Source organism: Pristiophorus japonicus, unplaced genomic scaffold (genome assembly GCF_044704955.1).
Source record: "Pristiophorus japonicus isolate sPriJap1 unplaced genomic scaffold, sPriJap1.hap1 HAP1_SCAFFOLD_61, whole genome shotgun sequence".
Lineage (NCBI taxonomy): Eukaryota > Metazoa > Chordata > Chondrichthyes > Pristiophoridae > Pristiophorus > Pristiophorus japonicus.
The window spans coordinates 4,285,698-4,292,532 of NW_027254520.1; the positions used below are offsets into that span (position 1 = coordinate 4,285,698).

The 6,835-nt window shown below is 47.4% G+C and overlaps 1 pseudogene; it reads right to left on the minus strand.

Annotated features, from left to right (window-relative positions):
• Positions 1–461: 461 nt before the first annotated feature.
• Positions 462–772, minus strand: LOC139255448 (histone H4-like; annotated as a pseudogene).
• Positions 773–6,835: the final 6,063 nt, after the last annotated feature.

The following is a 6,835-nucleotide window of genomic DNA, read 5'->3' on the forward strand; positions in this document are numbered from 1 at the left end:
ATACTTCCCCGGTCACTGCAACCTGTAAACACAAATTCCCGCATCAATCCCGCCAGTGCCGTTTCGTTTAACCGGTTCTCACACAGAAACCTCACAATATGACAGGATTACCTGTCAGGGGAAACTGTAATGTCTGGGTAAAGGAGACTCTGTATCCCCGCCCTCTCATTTTGATCGTGATCGAATTTCTGATCTCTCATATTAAAATATTGTTCTCAAAGATTTAATAATTCCCTTATTCCTACAGCGACAACAGTCATTTTCTTTGAGACATCCAGTGGTCTTGTAAGGGCTATATAAATTCGAGACTTTTTTCACTTTCCATTAATGAAATAGCTGAATTAATGTCCCAATCTAATTGTCCACACTCCCATCCCCAGGTCGCTGCTCTCTCCGTGTGAGGCGTTGGGTGTCTCTCAGAAGAGCCTTTGTGTTATGTCCGGGGGAAAGGGTCGAGTTGATCAGCCGTCGAATCCATAGAGAGTGCGGCCCTGCCGTTTCAGAGCGCACTCCACATCCATGGCAGTGACCGCCTGTGCTTCACATGTTCGATGTAGGTGACTGCGTTCCTGATCACATTCTCCAGGAAAATCTTCAGCACCCCGCGCATCTCCTGGTAGACCAGGCCCGAGAACCGCTTGACACTGCCACGGCGAGCCAGCTGGCGGATGGCAGGTTTGGTGATGCCCCGGATGTCATCACGGAGCACTTTACGGTGCCACTTGACTCTGCTTTTGCCCATTCCATTGTCTCATTTACCTCGGCCAGACATGAATGAGAAACGAACTGCTCCTAGCTCCTTTTTATTGAGCTAGCCCCGACCTGACTGAGAAAGTCCAGATTGAAAGAGGCGGGAAGTGGAGGAGACAGAATGAGAGATTCAACAGAGAGTGCGGCAGGGGATGCAACAGAATCAAAATTGAGACAGAGAGCAGAGCGCTGATCTTCCAGCTCCAGCTCCAGCTTTCTGCAACCGCCAATTTCAAATTGTTTTATCAACAATAGAAGCGATGCTCAGCGCTCCCCGCAAATCCTTACAGACTCAGAATTCATATTGTTATGTATGCAATAAAGATTCAAACTGAGGAATGTTTAACTAAGCAAGGTACACACTTGGCTCTGCTTTATTTGGTCCCAAAGTGCGTGGCACACAAAATGGCTGGCCTTTGCGTGCGTACTGCTCAGTGGCCTCCAACAATCACACCATCTGGTGGCTACAAACAGAATGTACAGACATGAAAATACACCCCCGTGCAATCGTATCACAGTATTTCACAGGCTGAGACAGTCTGGTGCTTTGCTCTTCCGGGCTGACCCTCTTATTTCGATTCCAGCCTTGGGTGAACGCGCGGAGTCTGTTCTGGCTGGTGTCTGGATGCCTGACTTGTTGGGGGTGGCCGTGGCCATGTCAGGAATTGCAGTTCCATTTTTATTGAACAGGTCCATGATGGAAATTCCGGGTTCTCTGAAGGCTGCTGTTAGGGTGGTTGGTCATCGACGGTTTCTTCGTCCGACTGTTCTGGCTCATCTCTGTGCCTCAGCTTTGTCTGATCCATGTGTTTCCTGCAAGTTTTCCTATCCTTGAGCTTAATAATGAATACTCTGTTGCCCTTCTTGGCATGACCGTACCAGCAGTACATTTGAGACCCTGAACATAGGTCAACACATATGCAGATCATTAATATAACTCTCACGTGGCACAGTTGCGCGATCGTGGTACCGCTGTTGACTTTTTCTTCTGCATTCAGCACGATTATTTAAATATGGTGTACCAGAGAGAGCTTGGTCTTAAGACCTCTTTTCATCATGATTTCAGCAGCCGAGACCCCTATGAGTGTGTGGGGTCTTGTCCTGTAACACAGCAGTATGCAGGACAAGCGGGTCTTTAGTGACCCTTGAGTTACTCTACTCATGCTTTGCTTGATAATTTGTACTGCACGTTCAGCTTGCCCTTTGGACGCTAGCTTGAACGGTGCTGACCTTACATGGTTTATGCCACTAAGTTTCACAAACTCCTGAAACTCTTGACTGGTGAATCACAACCCATTGTCGCTCACCACTATGTTAGTAAAACCATGTGTGGCGAATATGGCATTGAGATTCTCTATAGTTGCCGTGGAGGTACTGGATGACATGATTATGCTTTCTATTCACTTCGAAAAAGCGGTCATGATTATGCATTCTATTTGAATTAGCGTCTACCACCACTAAAAGCACCTTGCCCAGAAAGGGACCTGCAAAATCTACATGGATCCTGGATCAAGGTTTGGATGGCCATGAAAACTGACTGAGTGGCGATTCCGCTGGTGCTTTGCTGAGCTGCAGACAAGTGTTGCACTGATGCTCGCATGCTTCCAGCTCAGAATCAATTCCTGGCCACCAAATGTGGTACCTGGTGAGGGCCTTCATCATCACTATACCAGGATGTATGCTGTGTAACTCATGCACGAACTTCTCTCTCCCTTTCTTGGGCATTACAACGCGATTGCCCCATAATATGCAATCTGCTTGAATAGATCGTTCGTTCTTGCGACGAATGTATTGTTTGGCACATTTGCTTAAGTATGGCAGACCAATCCCCTTTGAGGATGCAAACCTTTACTACCGATACAATTGGGTGCTGGCTGGTTCACGTCTTAACTTGTTGCGCCATGACAGGTGTTCCTTCACTCTCAAAAGCATTCATGATTAACATTAGATTAGCCGGTTGTGGCGATTCAACCTCCGGTGTGGGCAACGGCAACCAGCTCAAAGCATCAGCACAATTATCTACGCCAGGTCTGCAGCGAATGACATAATCATAGGCAGATAATGTCAGCGCCCACCTAATGGTATTGATAAATTTGCTCTCAGAAAACAATGAAATGAGCGGCTTGTGATCAGTCTCTAATTTGAACTTCAGACCGAACAGGTATTGATGCATCATTTTAACACCATACACACATGTTAAAGCTTCTTTTTCTACCATGCTGAAGGATCTTTCCGCTTTCGACAATCTTTTGGATAGGTGACAGATTGAAGTTTCCCTGGTTCATTGGCTTGTTGGAGTATGCAATAACTTCCATATGACGATGCATAACAGGCCAAAACTAAATGTTTACATGGATCATAATGTAACAGAAGCTTGTTCGAGCAAAGCAGGTTGGTGGCTTTCTCGAAAGCTCGATCTTGTGAAGCGCCCCACACCAGGTTGTCCCCTTTTCTCAATAGAATGTGCAATGATTCTAGTAAGCTGCTCAATTTAGGTAGGAAGTTACCAAAGTAGTTGAGTAAGCCCAGGAACGAACGCAGCTCCATCACATTCCACAGCTTGGCTGCATTCTTAATGGCTTTGGTTTTCATGTCAGTCGGTCTGATGCCATTAGCGCCGATTTTCCTCCTCAGGAATACGACCTCCGGTGCGAAGAAGACTCACTTCGAGCGTTTCAGGCTGAGTCCCATCCTATCCAAAGGCAGTGGAATCTTTTCCAGGTTGTTCAGATGTTTCTTGGAGGCACAACTGGTGATCAGAATGGATTTCAGTAGACATTCCATATTCTGCTGGAATATTGCTGCAGCCGAGCAAATTCCGAAAGGGCATCTGTGGTAAATAAACAGTCCTTTATGTGTGTTAATGCACGTAAGTCTCTTCGATGTCTCGACCAACTCCTATGTCATCTTGGCCGATGTCAAGTCCAGTTTTGTGAACGACTTCCCTCCTGCTAGCGTCACAAATAAGTCATCAGCCTTCGGTACCGGGTACTGATCTTGTTTCAAAACCCTGTTTATCGGAGCCTTGTAGTATCCATAGATTCTGACTGTGCCATCACTTTTCAGCACAGGAACAATGGAGCTAACCCATTCATTAAATTCGACCGGTGATATGATTCCTTCACCCTGCAGTCTGTCCAGTTCAATTTTGACCTTCTCCCTCATCATATACGGCGCTACCCGAGCTTTACGATGGACGGTCTTGCAGCTGAGTCCAGATGGATCTGCACTTTGTCTCCCGTGAAGTTATGATACCCGGTTCGAACAGCGAGGGGAACTTGCTCAATTCTTGGGCACATGTATCTTCCTCCGATGACAAAGACTTTATGTCGTTCCAGTCAAGTCTGATTTTCTCCAACCAGCTCCTGCCGAGCAACCACAGCAGTAACTCGTGAACTGCACCATTATATGACCCTTCAATTTGTGCTCTGCCAATCACCTTTATCAGTTCTTTGGTGTACGTGCGCTGCTTGGCATTACCAGGCTCAGCCTGAGCCTCTCAATCTGAGTATCACACAGCTTATTAAATGCCCTCTAGTTCATGATCGATTGACTCGCCCCCGTTTCTATTTCCACCTATACCAGTATCCCATTAAAATTTACGTAAGTCAAAATAGGCTTACCCTTGGTTATGAAGGAGTATAATCCATAGACTTCCTCCTGCGTCATCTCGGATTGCGTATCCCGATCCACACTAGTCTGATTCTCATCCTCCACTTGATGTGTCGCAGCTCGCTTGCTCATCTGCGAACACTTGCGCTGGAGATGCCTCAATCTCAAACAATCTTTTGCAAATATATTGCTTAAATCGGCACTGCTGGTGCCGATTATTTCCTCCACAATGCCAACACAGACAAGTCGGATACATTCCCACTGGCGGACTATGGGCAGTCACAGGTTTCGCGAATGCAACCGGAGAGGCCCTGCCATGTGCCGCTCTGCCAAACACTGAATCAATTGCATTTACAGTACTTGCCGAGGTTCGGTTCTTCACCGATATTTGCTTTTGACTTCTGTCTGTCATCATACATGATTGAGCGATCTGGAGGGGCCATTTTAAATCCAACTCCTCCACTGCCAGAAGTTTGCGCAGGATCACCTCGTGATTTATACTGATAACAAAGAAGTCCTGCAGCATGTCTGCCAACACCGTCCCGAACTTGCACGGTCTGGCTAGACATCTCAGGTCGGCAAACAATTGCACCACACACTGGCCCTCTGATTGAATGTGCGTATAAAATCTTTATCTCGAGATGAAGATGCCATCGTCTGGCTTGAGGTTCTCCCGTACCAAAGTACACAACTCCTCATGCGTTTTCTCTGTTGGATTACTCGGCATGAGTCGATTCTTGTCAGACTGTAGATCTTGAGCTGCACACAGTCGACCGCCTCATTTTGTTGGCCATGAAAAACTTGTTCAATTGATACAACGTCTGCCCAATCATCTCCCTTCACGACACGCTCTAAAAATCCAATCGTGCTCATTTTGCAAGAAAAGGTTGTTGTGTTGTCCTGGCCATATCTTATGTATGCAATAAAATGTCAAACTGAGTACTGTTTAACGAAGCAAGGTACAACATTGGCGCTGCATTATTTAGGCCCAAAATGCCTGACTCTCAAAATGGCTGGCCTTTTATCCCTGAGCAGCACCATTGCGTGCTGCTCAGTGGCCTCCAGCAATGATGCCATCTGGTGGCTCAAAACAGAATGTACATACATGACACTTTCCCAAGGATTCCAGGAACCAAAAGCTTTTAAATAACGCCCCGGTACAATTAACAATCATGAATATTCCAGCGTATATAGTCCCATTCCTGCCAATCTCAGACCTTATTCCATATCCTCTCACAGACGGGTTAAGCATTTTGCACACACCTTATTCCAGCTGATTTGGAGAATCTGGTGTTTGGGATTTGTGTTGTGAGGCGGGGTATCGCCGGAACTACCACCATCTAAGTGCGACTCTCCTCCTGAATCTTTGAAATGATAATGACCAGGAACTGAGACTGTTGCCTCACACAAACCCCAGTTACAGCGAGGCCCGGGTCGAATATCCCATTCTCTGTTTGTTTTACTGCAGACATTGTGGGAGGTTGGAAGCACACACTGGGGGAGGGGTGGGTGCAGACACTGATGGAGGGGTCGGTGCAGACACTGGGGGAGGGGTGGGTGCAGACACTGATGGAGGGGTCGGTGCAGACACTGGGGGAGGGATGGGTGCAGACACTGGAGGGGAGTGGTGGTTGCAGACACTGGGGGAGGGATGGGTGCAGAGACTGGGGGAAGGGATGCGTGCAGACACGGGAGTTGGGGTGGGTGCAGACACGGGGGAGGGGGTGGTGCATACACTGGGGGAGGGAAGGATGCAGGCACTGGTGCAAGGGTAGGTGCAGACACTAGGGTAGAGCTGGGTACAGGCACTGCGGAAGGGGTGCGTTAAGGGTACAGCAGTTAACATAGGTAACTTTAAACTGCATATTGATTGGGCTAACCAAACTGGTAGCAATACTGTGGAGGAGGAATTCCTGGTGTGTATAATGGATGCTTTTCTGGACTAATAAGTCGAGTAACCAACTAGAGTGCAGGCCATCCTGGACTGGGTCTTGTGTAATGTGAGAGGATTACTGAGCAATCTGTTCTTGCGGGGCCCCTTGTGGAAGAGTTACAGTAATATGGCATGCAGGTACAGCAGGCGGTTAAGAAAGCAAATGGCATGTTGGCCTTCATAGCGAGGGGATTTGAATACAGGGGCAGGGAGGTGTTGCTACAGTTGTACAGGGCCTTGGTGAGGCCACACCTGGAGTATTGTGTACAGTTTTGGTCTCCTAACTTGAGGAAGGACATTCTTGCTATTGAGGGAGTGCAGCGAAGGTTCACCAGACTGATTCCCGGGATGGCGGGACTGACCTATCAAGAAAGATTGGATCAATTGGGCTTGTATTCACTGGAGTTCAGAAGAATGAGAGGGGACCTCATAGAAACGTTTAAAATTCTGACGGGTTTAGACAGGTTAGATGCAGAAAGAATGTTCCCAATGTTGGGGAAGTCCAGAACCAGGGGTCACAGTCTGAGGATAAGGGGTAAG